General features: G+C 47.7%; 1 long non-coding RNA gene across 1 annotated transcript in view; it reads right to left on the bottom strand.

Moving 5' to 3' along the window:
- Positions 1–15818, bottom strand: part of LOC125774326 (uncharacterized) — a 38007-nt gene that overhangs the window by 6475 nt on the left and 15714 nt on the right. Inside the window, exons 4-8 of the long non-coding RNA XR_007420801.1 lie at positions 15436–15491; positions 13700–14133; positions 13350–13587; positions 6465–6646; positions 265–1468 (exon numbers count right to left, since the gene is read on the bottom strand). This is a non-coding gene — a long non-coding RNA (uncharacterized LOC125774326). The remainder of the gene's footprint in view (positions 1–264; positions 1469–6464; positions 6647–13349; positions 13588–13699; positions 14134–15435; positions 15492–15818) is intronic.

Below are 15818 nucleotides of genomic sequence, written 5' to 3'. Positions count from 1 at the left end.
TAGCCAAGACACCTTAGCCGAGACACATTAGCCAAGACACCTTAGCCAAGACACCTTAGCCAAGACACATTAGCCAAGACACATTAGCCAAGACACCTTAGCCAAGACACCTTAGCCAAGACACCTTAGCCAAGACACCTTAGCCAAGACACCTTAGCCGAGACACATTAGCCAAGACACCTTAGCCAAGACACCTTAGCCAAGACACCTTAGCCAAGACACCTAAGCAAAGACACCTTAGCCAAGACACCTTAGCCAAGACACATTAGCCGAGACACATTAGCCAAGACACCTTAGCCAAGACACCTTAGCCAAGACACCTTAGCCAAGACACCTTAGCCAAGACACCTTAGCCAAGACACCTTAGCCAAGACACCTTAGCCAAGACACCTTAGCCAAGACACCTTAGCCAAGACACCTTAGCCAAGACACCTTAGCCAAGACACCTTAGCCAAGACACCTTAGCCAAGACACCTTAGCCAAGACACCTTAGCCAAGACACATTAGCCAAGACACCTTAGCCAAGACACCTTAGCCAAGACACCTTAGCCAAGACACCTTAGCCAAGACACATTAGCCAAGACACATTAGCCGAGACACATTAGCCAAGACACCTTAGCCAAGACACCTTAGCCAAGACACCTTAGCCAAGACACCTTAGCCAAGACACCTTAGCCAAGACACCTTAGCCGAGACACCTTAGCCAAGACACCTTAGCCAAGACAACTTAGCCAAGACACCTTAGCCAAGACACCTTAGCCGAGACACATTAGCCGAGACACATTAGCCAAGACACCTTAGCCAAGACACCTTAGCCAAGACACCTTAGCCAAGACACCTTAGCCAAGACACCTTAGCCAAGACACATTAGCCAAGACACCTTAGCCAAGACACCTTAGCCAAGACACCTTAGCCAAGACACCTTAACCAAGACACCTTAGCCGAGACACATTAGCCAAGACACCTTAGCCAAGACACCTTAGCCAAGACACCTTAGCCAAGACACATTAGCCAAGACACCTTAGCCAAGACACCTTAGCCAAGACACCTTAGCCAAGACACCTTAGCCAAGACACATTAGCCAAGACACCTTAGCCAAGACACCTTAGCCAAGACACCTTAGCCAAGACACCTTAGCCAAGACACCTTAGCCAAGACACATTAGCCAAGACACATTAGCCGAGACACATTAGCCAAGACACCTTAGCCAAGACACCTTAGCCAAGACACCTTAGCCAAGACACCTTAGCCAAGACACATTAGCCAAGACACCTTAGCCAAGACACCTTAGCCAAGACACCTTAGCCAAGACACATTAGCCAAGACACCTTAGCCAAGACACCTTAGCCAAGACACCTTAGCCAAGACACCTTAGCCGAGACACATTAGCCAAGACACCTTAGCCAAGACACATTAGCCAAGACACATTAGCCAAGACACCTTAGCCAAGACACCTTAGCCAAGACACCTTAGCCAAGACACATTAGCCAAGACACATTAGCCAAGACACCTTAGCCAAGACACCTTGGCCAAGACACCTTAGCCAAGACACCTTAGCCAAGACACCTTAGCCAAGACACATTAGCCAAGACACATTAGCCGAGACACATTAGCCAAGACACCTTAGCCAAGACACCTTAGCCAAGACACCTTAGCCAAGACACCTTAGCCAAGACACATTAGCCAAGACACATTAGCCGAGACACATTAGCCAAGACACCTTAGCCAAGACACCTTAGCCAAGACACCTTAGCCAAGACACCTTAGCCAAGACACATTAGCCAAGACACCTTAGCCGAGACACATTAGCCGAGACACCTTAGCCAAGACACCTTAGCCAAGACACATTAGCCAAGACACCTTAGCCAAGACACCTTAGCCAAGACACCTTAGCCAAGACACAATAGCCAAGACACATTAGCCAAGACACCTTAGCCAAGACACCTTAGCCAAGACACCTTAGCCAAGACACCTTAGCCAAGACACCTTAGCCAAGACACCTTAGCCAAGACACATTAGCCAAGACACCTTAGCCAAGACACCTTAGCCAAGACACCTTAGCCAAGACACATTAGCCAAGACACATTAGCCGAGACACGTTAGCCAAGACACCTTAGCCAAGACACCTTAGCCAAGACACCTTAGCCGAGACACATTAGCCAAGACACTTTAGCCAAGACACCTTAGCCGAGACACATTAGCCAAGACACCTTAGCCAAGACACCTTAGCCAAGACACATTAGCCAAGACACCTTAGCCAAGACACCTTAGCCAAGACACCTTAGCCAAGACACCTTAGCCAAGACACCTTAGCCAAGACACCTTAGAAAAGACACATTAGCCAAGACACCTTAACCAAGACACCTTAGCCAAGACACATTAGCCAAGACACCTTAGCCAAGACACATTAGCCAAGACACATTAGCCGAGACACATTAGCCAAGACACCTTAGCCAAGACACCTTAGCCAAGACACCTTAGCCAAGACACCTTAGCCAAGACACCTTAGCCAAGACACCTTAGCCGAGACACATTAGCCAAGACACCTTAGCCAAGACACCTTAGCCAAGACACCTTAGCCAAGACACCTTAGCCAAGACACCTTAGCCGAGACACATTAGCCAAGACACTTTAGCCAAGACACATTAGCCGAGACACATTAGCCAAGACACCTTAGCCAAGACACCTTAGCCAAGACACCTTAGCCAAGACACCTTAGCCAAGACACCTTAGCCGAGACACCTTAGCCAAGACACCTTAGCCAAGACAACTTAGCCAAGACACCTTAGCCAAGACACCTTAGCCGAGACACATTAGCCGAGACACATTAGCCAAGACACCTTAGCCAAGACACCTTAGCCAAGACACCTTAGCCAAGACACCTTAGCCAAGACACATTAGCCAAGACACCTTAGCCAAGACACCTTAGCCAAGACACCTTAGCCAAGACACCTTAGCCAAGACACCTTAGCCGAGACACATTAGCCAAGACACCTTAGCCAAGACACCTTAGCCAAGACACCTTAGCCAAGACACATTAGCCAAGACACCTTAGCCAAGACACCTTAGCCAAGACACCTTAGCCAAGACACCTTAGCCAAGACACCTTAGCCAAGACACTTTAGCCAAGACACCTTAGCCAAGACACCTTAGCCAAGACACCTTAGCCAAGACACCTTAGCCAAGACACCTTAGCCGAGACACCTTAGCCAAGACACCTTAGCCAAGACACCTTAGCCAAGACACCTTAGCCAAGACACCTTAGCCAAGACACCTTAGCCAAGACACCTTAGCCGAGACACCTTAGCCAAGACACATTAGCCAAGACACATTAGCCAAGACACATTAGCCAAGACACCTTAGCCAAGACACCGTAGCCAAGACACATTAGCCAAGACACATTAGCCAAGACACATTAGCCAAGACACTTTAGCCAAGACACCTTAGCCGAGACACATTAGCCAAGACACCTTAGCCAAGACACCTTAGCCAAGACACCTTAGCCAAGACACCTTAGCCAAGACACCTTAGCCAAGACACATTAGCCAAGACACCTTAGCCAAGACACCTTAGCCAAGACACCTTAGCCAAGACACCTTAGCCGAGACACATAAGCCAAGACACCTTAGCCAAGACACCTTAGCCAAGACACCTTAGCCAAGACACCTTAGCCAAGACACCTAAGCCAAGACACCTTAGCCAAGACACCTTAGCCAAGACACATTAGCCAAGACACCTTAGCCAAGACACCTTAGCCAAGACACCTTAGCCAAGACACCTTAGCCAAGACACCTTAGCCAAGACACATTAGCCAAGACACCTTAGCCAAGACACCTTAGCCAAGACACCTTAGCCAAGACACCTTAGCCAAGACACATTAGCCAAGACACCTTAGCCAAGACACCTTAGCCAAGACACCTTAGCCAAGACACCTTAGCCAAGACACCTTAGCCGAGACACATTAGCCAAGACACCTTAGCCAAGACACCTTAGCCAAGACACATTAGCCAAGACACCTTAGCCAAGACACCTTAGCCAAGACACCTTAGCCAAGACACCTTAGCCAAGACACATTAGCCAAGACACATTAGCCGAGACACATTAGCCAAGACACATTAGCCAAGACACCTTAGCCAAGACACCTTAGCCAAGACACCTTAGCCAAGACACCTTAGCCGAGACACCTTAGCCAAGACACCTTAGCCAAGACAACTTAGCCAAGACACCTTAGCCAAGACACCTTAGCCGAGACACCTTAGCCAAGACACATTAGCCAAGACACCTTAGCCAAGACACCTTAGCCAAGACACCTTAGCCAAGACACATTAGCCAAGACACCTTAGCCAAGACACCTTAGCCAAGACACCTTAGCCAAGACACCTTAGCCAAGACACCTTAGCCAAGACACCTTAGCCGAAGCACATTAGCCAAGACACCTTAGCCAAGACACCTTAGCCAAGACACCTTAGCCAAGACACATTAGCCAAGACACCTTAGCCAAGACACCTTAGCCAAGACACCTTAGCCAAGACACCTTAGCCAAGACACCTTAGCCAAGACACCTTAGCCAAGACACATTAGCCAAGACAAATTAGCCGAGACACATTAGCCAAGACACCTTAGCCAAGACACCTTAGCCAAGACACCTTAGCCAAGACACCTTAGCCAAGACACCTTAGCCAAGACACCTTAGCCAAGACACCTTAGCCAAGACACCTTAGCCAAGACACCTTAGCCAAGACACCTTAGCCGAGACACATTAGCCAAGACACCTTAGCCAAGACACCTTAGCCAAGACACCTTAGCCAAGACACATTAGCCAAGACACCTTAGCCAAGACGCCTTAGCCAAGACACCTTAGCCAAGACACCTTAGCCAAGACACCTTAGCCGAGACACATTAGCCAAGACACCTTAGCCAAGACACCTTAGCCAAGACACATTAGCCAAGACACCTTAGCCAAGACACCTTAGCCAAGACACCTTAGCCAAGACACATTAGCCAAGATACATTAGCCAAGACACCTTAGCCAAGACACCTTAGCCAAGACACCTTAGCCAAGACACCTTAGCCAAGACACATTAGCCAAGACACATTAGCCGAGACACATTAGCCAAGACACCTTAGCCAAGACACCTTAGCCAAGACACCTTAGCCAAGACACCTTAGCCAAGACACATTAGCCAAGACACCTTAGCCGAGACACCTTAGCCAAGACACCTTAGCCAAAACACCTTAGCCAAGACACCTTAGCCAAGACACCTTAGTCGAGACACATTAGCCAGGACACCTTAGCCAAGACACCTTAGCCAAGACACCTTAGCCAAGACGCCTTAGCCAAGACACCTTAGCCAAGACACCTTAGCCAAGACACCTTAGCCGAGACACATTAGCCAGGACACCTTAGCCAAGACACCTTAGCCAAGACACATTAGCCAAGACACCTTAGCCAAGACACCTTAGCCAAGACACATTAGCCAAGACACATTAGCCAAGACACCTTAGCCAAGACACCTTAGCCAAGACACCTTAGCCAAGACACCTTAGCCAAGACACCTTAGCCAAGACACATTAGCCAAGACACATTAGCCGAGACACATTAGCCAAGACACCTTAGCCAAGACACCTTAGCCAAGACACCTTAGCCAAGACACCTTAGCCAAGACACATTAGCCAAGACACCTTAGCCGAGACACCTTAGCCAAGACACCTTAGCCAAGACACCTTAGCCAAGACACCTTAGTCGAGACATATTAGCCAGGACACCTTAGCCAAGACACCTTAGCCAAGACACCTTAGCCAAGACACCTTAGCCAAGACACATTAGCCAAGACACAGTAGTCAAGACACATTAGCCAAGACACCTTAGCCAAGACACATTAGCAAAAACACCTTAGCCAAGACACATTAGCCAAGACACATTAGCCAAGACACATTAGCCAAGACACATTAGCCAAGACACATTAGCCAAGACACCTTAGCCAAGACACCTTAGCCGAGACACATTAGCCAAGACACCTTAGCCAAGACACCTTAGCCAAGACACATTAGCCAAGACACCTTAGCCAAGATCCTTAGCCAAGACACCTTAGCCAAGACACCTTAGCCAAGACACATTAGCCAAGACACATTAGCCGAGACACATTAGCCAAGACACATTAGCCAAGACACCTTAGCCAAGACACCTTAGCCTAGACACCTTAGCCAAGACACCTTAGCCAAGACACCTTAGCCGAGACACCTTAGCCAAGACACCTTAGCCAAGACAACTTAGCCAAGACACCTTAGCCAAGACACCTTAGCCGAGACACCTTAGCCAAGACACATTAGCCAAGACACCTTAGCCAAGACACCTTAGCCGAGACACATTAGCCAAGACACCTTAGCCAAGACACCTTAGCCAAGACACATTAGCCAAGACACCTTAGCCAAGATCCTTAGCCAAGACACCTTAGCCAAGACACCTTAGCCAAGACACATTAGCCAAGACACATTAGCCGAGACACATTAGCCAAGACACATTAGCCAAGACACCTTAGCCAAGACACATTAGCCGAGACACATAAGCCGAGACACATTAGCCAAGACACCTTAGCCAAGACACATTAGCCAAGACACCTTAGCCAAGACACCTTAGCCAAGACACCTTAGCCAAGACACCTTAGCCAAGACACATTAGCCAAGACACCTTAGCCAAGACACCTTAGCCAAGACACATTAGCCAAGACACATTAGCCAAGACACCTTAGCCAAGACACCTTAGCCAAGACACATTAGCCAAGACACATTAGCCAAGACACCTTAGCCAAGACACCTTAGCCAAGACACCTTAGTCGAGACACATTAGCCAGGACACCTTAGCCAAGACACCTTAGCCAAGACACCTTAGCCAAGACACATTAGCCAAGACACCTTAGCCAAGACACATTAGCCAAGACACCTTAGCCAAGACACATTAGCCAAGACACATTAGCCGAGACACATTAGCCAAGACACCTTAGTCGAGACACATTAGCCAAGACACATTAGCCGAGACACATAAGCCGAGACACATTAGCCAAGACACCTTAGCCAAGACACATTAGCCGAGACACATTAGCCAAGACACCTTAGCCAAGACACATTAGCCAAGACACCTTAGCCAAGACACATTAGCCAAGACACATTAGCCGAGACACATAAGCCGAGACACATTAGCCAAGACACCTTAGCCAAGACACATTAGCCAGGACACCTTAGCCAAGACACCTTAGCCAAGACACCTTAGCCAAGACACCTTAGCCAAGACACATTAGCCAAGACACCTTAGCCAAGACACCTTAGCCAAGACACCTTAGCCAAGACACCTTAGCCAAGACACATTAGCCAAGACACCTTAGCCAAGACACCTTAGCCAAGACACCTTAGCCAAGACACCTTAGCCGAGACACATTAGCCAAGACACCTTAGCCAAGACACCTTAGCCAAGACACATTAGCCAAGACACCTTAGCCAAGATCCTTAGCCAAGACACCTTAGCCAAGACACCTTAGCCAAGACACATTAGCCAAGACACATTAGCCGAGACACATTAGCCAAGACACATTAGCCAAGACACCTTAGCCAAGACACCTTAGCCTAGACACCTTAGCCAAGACACCTTAGCCAAGACACCTTAGCCGAGACACCTTAGCCAAGACACCTTAGCCAAGACAACTTAGCCAAGACACCTTAGCCAAGACACCTTAGCCGAGACACCTTAGCCAAGACACATTAGCCAAGACACCTTAGCCAAGACACCTTAGCCAAGACACCTTAGCCAAGACACCTTAGCCAAGACACATTAGCCAAGACACCTTAGCCAAGACACCTTAGCCAAGACACCTTAGCCAAGACACCTTAGCCAAGACACCTTAGCCGAAGCACATTAGCCAAGACACCTTAGCCAAGACACCTTAGCCAAGACACCTTAGCCAAGACACATTAGCCAAGACACCTTAGCCAAGACACCTTAGCCAAGACACCTTAGCCAAGACACCTTAGCCAAGACACCTTAGCCAAGACACCTTAGCCAAGACACCTTAGCCAAGACACATTAGCCAAGACAAATTAGCCGAGACACATTAGCCAAGACACCTTAGCCAAGACACCTTAGCCAAGACACCTTAGCCAAGACACCTTAGCCAAGACACCTTAGCCAAAACACCTTAGCCAAGACACCTTAGCCAAGACACCTTAGCCAAGACACCTTAGCCAAGACACCTTAGCCGAGACACATTAGCCAAGACACCTTAGCCAAGACACCTTAGCCAAGACACCTTAGCCAAGACACATTAGCCAAGACACCTTAGCCAAGACGCCTTAGCCAAGACACCTTAGCCAAGACACCTTAGCCAAGACACCTTAGCCGAGACACATTAGCCAAGACACCTTAGCCAAGACACCTTAGCCAAGACACCTTAGCCAAGACACATTAGCCAAGACACCTTAGCCAAGACACCTTAGCCAAGACACATTAGCCAAGATACATTAGCCAAGACACCTTAGCCAAGACACCTTAGCCAAGACACCTTAGCCAAGACACCTTAGCCAAGACACATTAGCCAAGACACATTAGCCGAGACACATTAGCCAAGACACCTTAGCCAAGACACCTTAGCCAAGACACCTTAGCCAAGACACCTTAGCCAAGACACATTAGCCAAGACACCTTAGCCGAGACACCTTAGCCAAGACACCTTAGCCAAGACACCTTAGCCAAGACACCTTAGCCAAGACACCTTAGTCGAGACACATTAGCCAGGACACCTTAGCCAAGACACCTTAGCCAAGACACCTTAGCCAAGACGCCTTAGCCAAGACACCTTAGCCAAGACACCTTAGCCAAGACACTTTAGCCAAGACACCTTAGCCGAGACACATTAGCCAAGACACCTTAGCCAAGACACCTTAGCCAAGACACCTTAGCCAAGACACATTAGCCAAGACACCTTAGCCAAGACACCTTAGCCAAGACACTTTAGCCAAGACACCTTAGCCGAGACACATTAGCCAAGACACCTTAGCCAAGACACATTAGCCAAGACACCTTAGCCGAGACACATTAGCCAAGACACTTTAGCAAAGACACCTTAGCCAAGACACCTTAGCCAAGACACCTTAGCCAAGACACATTAGCCAAGACACATTAGCCGAGACACATTAGCCAAGACACCTTAGCCAAGACACCTTAGCCAAGACACCTTAGCCAAGACACCTTAGCCAAGACACATTAGCCAAGACACCTTAGCCGAGACACCTTAGCCAAGACACCTTAGCCAAGACACCTTAGCCAAGACACCTTAGCCAAGACACCTTAGTCGAGACACATTAGCCAGGACACCTTAGCCAAGACACCTTAGCCAAGACACCTTAGCCAAGACGCCTTAGCCAAGACACCTTAGCCAAGACACCTTAGCCAAGACACTTTAGCCAAGACACCTTAGCCGAGACACATTAGCCAAGACACCTTAGCCAAGACACCTTAGCCAAGACACCTTAGCCAAGACACCTTAGCCAAGACACATTAGCCAAGACACATTAGCCAAGACACCTTAGCCAAGACACCTTAGCCAAGACACCTTAGCCAAGACACCTTAGCCAAGACACCTTAGCCAAGACACATTAGCCAAGACACATTAGCCGAGACACATTAGCCAAGACACCTTAGCCAAGACACCTTAGCCAAGACACCTTAGCCAAGACACCTTAGCCAAGACACATTAGCCAAGACACCTTAGCCGAGACACCTTAGCCAAGACACCTTAGCCAAGACACCTTAGCCAAGACACCTTAGCCAAGACACCTTAGTCGAGACACATTAGCCAGGACACCTTAGCCAAGACACCTTAGCCAAGACACCTTAGCCAAGACACCTTAGCCAAGACACATTAGCCAAGACACAGTAGTCAAGACACATTAGCCAAGACACCTTAGCCAAGACACATTAGCAAAAACACCTTAGCCAAGACACATTAGCCAAGACACATTAGCCAAGACACATTAGCCAAGACACATTAGCCAAGACACATTAGCCAAGACACCTTAACCATAACACATCAGCCAAGACACATTAGCCAAGACACCTTAGCCAAGACACATTAGCCAAGACACCTTAGCCAAGACACATTAGCCAAGACACATTAGCCAAGACACATTAGCCAAGACACATTAGCCAAGACACCTTAGCCAAGACACATTAGCCAAGACACCTTAGCCAAGACACCTTAGCCAAGACACCTTAGCCAAGACACCTTAGCCAAGACACATTAGCCAAGACACCTTAGCCAAGACACCTTAGCCAAGACACATTAGCCAAGACACATTAGCCAAGACACCTTAGCCAAGACACCTTAGCCAAGACACATTAGCCAAGACACATTAGCCAAGACACCTTAGCCAAGACACCTTAGCCAAGACACCTTAGTCGAGACACATTAGCCAGGACACCTTAGCCAAGACACCTTAGCCAAGACACCTTAGCCAAGCCACATTAGCCAAGACACCTTAGCCAAGACACATTAGCCAAGACACCTTAGCCAAGACACATTAGCCAAGACACATTAGCCGAGACACATTAGCCAAGACACCTTAGTCGAGACACATTAGCCAAGACACATTAGCCGAGACACATAAGCCGAGACACATTAGCCAAGACACCTTAGCCAAGACACATTAGCCAAGACACCTTAGCCAAGACACATTAGCCAAGACACATTAGCCAAGACACCTTAGCCAAGACACATTAGCCAAGACACATTAGCCGAGACACATTAGCCAAGACACCTTAGCCAAGACACCTTAGCCAAGACACCTTAGCCAAGACACCTTAGCCAAGACACATTAGCCAAGACACCTTAGCCGAGACACCTTAGCCAAGACACCTTAGCCAAGACACCTTAGCCAAGACACCTTAGCCAAGACACCTTAGTCGAGACACATTAGCCAGGACACCTTAGCCAAGACACATTAGCCAAGACACATAAGCCGAGACACCTTAGCCAAGACACATTAGCCAAGACACCTTAGCCAAGACACATTAGCCAAGACACATTAGCCAAGACACATTAGCCAAGACACATTAGCCAAGACACCTTAGCCAAGACACATTAGCCAAGACATCTTAGCCAAGACACCTTAGAAAAGACACATTAGCCAAGACACCTTAGCCAAGACACCTAAGCCAAGACACCTTAGCCAAGACACCTTAGCCAAGACACATTAGCCAAGACACATTAGCCAAGACACATTAGCCAAGACACATTAGCCAAGACACATTAGCCAAGACACCTTAGCCAAGACACATTAGCCAAGACACCTTAGCCAAGACACATTAGCCAAGACACATTAGCCAAGACACCTTAGCCAAGACACATTAGCCAAGACACATTAGCCAAGACACATTAGCCAAGACACCTTAGCCAAGACACATTAGCCAAGACACATTAGCCAAGACACATTAGCCAAGACACATTAGCCAAGACACATAAGCCAAGACACATTAGCCAAGACACCTTAGCCAAGACACATTAGCCAAGACACCTTAGCCAAGACACATTAGTAAAGACACTTTAGCCAAGACACCTTAGCCAAGACACATAAGCCAAGACACATTAGCCAAGACACCTTAGAAAAGACACATTAGCCAACACACCTTAGCCAAGACACATTAGCCAAGACACCTTAGAAAAGACACCTTAGCCAAGACACATTAGCCAAGACACATTAGCCAAGACACATTGGCCAAGACACCTTAGCCAAGACACATTAGCCAAGACACATTAGCCAAGACACCTTAGCCAAGACACATTAGCCAAGACACCTTAGCCAAGACACCTTAGCCAAGACACCTTAGCCAAGACACCTTAGCCAAGACACCTTAGCCAAGACACATTAGCCAAGACACATTAGCCGAGACACATTAGCCAAGACACCTTAGCCAAGACACCTTAGCCAAGACACCTTAGCCAAGACACCTTAGCCAAGACACATTAGCCAAGACACCTTAGCCGAGACACCTTAGCCAAGACACCTTAGCCAAGACACCTTAGCCAAGACACCTTAGCCAAGACACCTTAGTCGAGACACATTAGCCAGGACACCTTAGCCAAGACACCTTAGCCAAGACACCTTAGCCAAGACGCCTTAGCCAAGACACCTTAGCCAAGACACCTTAGCCAAGACACCTTAGCCAAGACACCTTAGCCAAGACACCTTAGCCAAGACACATTAGCCAAGACACATTAGCCAAGACACCTTAGCCAAGACACCTTAGCCAAGACACCTTAGCCAAGACACCTTAGCCAAGACACCTTAGCCAAGACACATTAGCCAAGACACCTTAGCCGAGACACCTTAGCCAAGACACCTTAGCCAAGACACCTTAGCCAAGACACCTTAGCCAAGACACCTTAGTCGAGACACATTAGCCAGGACACCTTAGCCAAGACACCTTAGCCAAGACACCTTAGCCAAGACACATTAGCCAAGACACCTTAGCCAAGACACATTAGCCAAGACACCTTAGCCAAGACACATTAGCCAAGACACATTAGCCGAGACACATTAGCCAAGACACCTTAGTCGAGACACATTAGCCAAGACACATTAGCCGAGACACATAAGCCGAGACACATTAGCCAAGACACCTTAGCCAAGACACATTAGCCAAGACACCTTAGCCAAGACACATTAGCCAAGACACATTAGCCAAGACACCTTAGCCAAGACACATTAGCCAAGACACATTAGCCGAGACACATTAGCCAAGACACCTTAGCCAAGACACCTTAGCCAAGACACCTTAGCCAAGACACCTTAGCCAAGACACATTAGCCAAGACACCTTAGCCGAGACACCTTAGCCAAGACACCTTAGCCAAGACACCTTAGCCAAGACACCTTAGCCAAGACACCTTAGTCGAGACACATTAGCCAGGACACCTTAGCCAACACATTAGCCAAGACACATAAGCCGAGACACCTTAGCCAAGACACATTAGCCAAGACACCTTAGCCAAGACACATTAGCCAAGACACATTAGCCAAGACACCTTAGCCAAGACACATTAGCCAAGACACCTTAGCCAAGACACATTAGCCAAGACACCTTAGCCAAGACACAGTAGTCAAGACACATTAGCCAAGACACCTTAGCCAAGACACATTAGCAAAAACACCTTAGCCAAGACACATTAGCCAAGACACCTTAGCCAAGACACCTTAGCCAAGACACATTAGCCAAGACACCTTAGCCAAGACACCTTAGCCAAGACACCTTAGCCAAGACACATTAGCCAAGACACCTTAGCCAAGACACCTTAGCCAAGACACATTAGCCAAGACACATTAGCCAAGACACCTTAGCCAAGACACCTTAGCCAAGACACCTTAGCCAAGACACATTAGCCAAGACACATTAGCCAAGACACATTAGCCAAGACACCTTAGCCAAGACACCTTAGCCAAGACACCTTAGCCAAGACACATTAGCCAAGACACATTAGCCGAGACACATTAGCCAAGACACATTAGCCAAGACACCTTAGCCAAGACACATTAGCCAAGACACCTTAGCCAAGACACCTTAACCATAACACATTAGCCAAGACACATTAGCCAAGACACCTTAGCCAAGACACATTAGCCAAGACACCTTAGCCAAGACACATTAGCCAAGACACATTAGCCAAGACACATTAGCCAAGACACATTAGCCAAGACACCTTAGCCAAGACACATTAGCCAAGACACCTTAGAAAAGACACATTAGCCAAGACACCTTAGCCAAGACACATTAGCCAAGGCACCTTAGAAAAGACACATTAGCCAAGACACATTAGCCAAGACACATTAGCCAAGACACCTTAGAATAGACACATTAGCCAAGACGCCTTTGCCAAGACACCTTAGCCAAGACACATTAGCCAAGACACATTAACCAAGACACATTAGCCAAGACACCTTAGCCAAGACACCTTAGCCAAGACACCTTAGCCAAGACACCTTAGCCAAGACACCTTAGCCAAGACACCTTAGCCAAGACACATTAGCCAAGACACATTAGCCAAGACACCTTAGCCAAGACACCTTAGCCAAGACACATTAGCCAAGACACCTTAGCCAAGACACATTAGCCAAGACACATTAGCCGAGACACATTAGCCAAGACACATTAGCCAAGACACCTTAGCCAAGACACCTTAGCTAAGACACCTTAGCCAAGACACCTTAGCCAAGACACATTAGCCAAGACACCTTAGCCAAGACACATTAGCCAAGACACATTAGCCAAGACACATTAGCCAAGACACATTAGCCAAGACACATTAGCCAAGACACATTAGCCAAGACACATTAGCCAAGACACATTAGCCAAGACACCTTAGCCAAGACACATTAGCCAAGACATCTTAGCCAAGACACCTTAGAAAAGACACATTAGCCAAGACACCTTAGCCAAGACACCTAAGCCAAGACACCTTAGCCAAGACACCTTAGCCAAGACACATTAGCCAAGACACATTAGCCAAGACACATTAGCCAAGACACATTAGCCAAGACACATTAGCCAAGACACCTTAGCCAAGACACATTAGCCAAGACACCTTAGCCAAGACACATTAGCCAAGACACATTAGCCAAGACACCTTAGCCAAGACACATTAGCCAAGACACATTAGCCAAGACACATTAGCCAAGACACCTTAGCCAAGACACATTAGCCAAGACACATTAGCCAAGACACATTAGCCAAGACACATTAGCCAAGACACATAAGCCAAGACACATTAGCCAAGACACCTTAGCCAAGACACATTAGCCAAGACACCTTAGCCAAGACACATTAGAAAAGACACTTTAGCCAAGACACCTTAGCCAAGACACATAAGCCAAGACACATTAGCCAAGACACCTTAGAAAAGACACATTAGCCAACACACCTTAGCCAAGACACATTAGCCAAGACACCTTAGAAAAGACACCTTAGCCAAGACACATTAGCCAAGACACATTAGCCAAGACACATTGGCCAAGACACCTTAGCCAAGACACATTAGCCAAGACACATTAGCCAAGACACCTTAGCCAAGACACATTAGCCAAGACACCTTAGCCAAGACACCTTAGCCGAGACACATTAGCCAAGAGACATTAGCCAAGACACCTTAGCCAAGACACCTTAGCCAAGACACTTTAGCCACGACACCTTAGCCAAGACACTTTAGAAACGACACATTAGCCAAGACACCTTAGCCAAGACACATTAGCCAAGACACATTAGTCAAGACACCTTAGCCAAGACACATTAGCCAAGACACCTTAGCCAAGACACATTAGCCAAGACACCTTAGCCAAGACACATTAGCCAAGACACATTAGCCAAGACACCTTAGCCAAGACACATTAGCCAAGACACCTTAGCCAAGACACATTAGTCAAGACACATTAGCCAAGACACATTAGCCAAGACACCTTAGCCAAGACACCTTAGCCAAGACACCTTAGCCAAGACACATTAGCCAAGACACCTAAGCCAAGACACCTTAGCCAAGACACATTAGCCAAGACACATTAGCCAAGACACATTAGCCAAGACACCTTAGCCAAGACACATTAGCCAAGACACCTTAGCCAAGACACCTTAGCCAAGACACATTAGCCAAGACACCTTAGCCAAGACACATTAGCCAAGACACATTAGCCGAGACACATAAGCCGAGACACATTAGCCAAGACATCTTAACCAAGACACATTAGCCAAGACACATTAGCCAAGACACCTTAGCCAAGACACATTAG

Source organism: Anopheles funestus, unplaced genomic scaffold (genome assembly GCF_943734845.2).
Source record: "Anopheles funestus unplaced genomic scaffold, idAnoFuneDA-416_04 scaffold_39_ctg1, whole genome shotgun sequence".
Lineage (NCBI taxonomy): Eukaryota > Metazoa > Arthropoda > Insecta > Diptera > Culicidae > Anopheles > Anopheles funestus.
The sequence above is the reverse complement of the archived record's forward strand: the minus strand, read 5'-3'. Positions and strand labels throughout refer to the sequence as shown.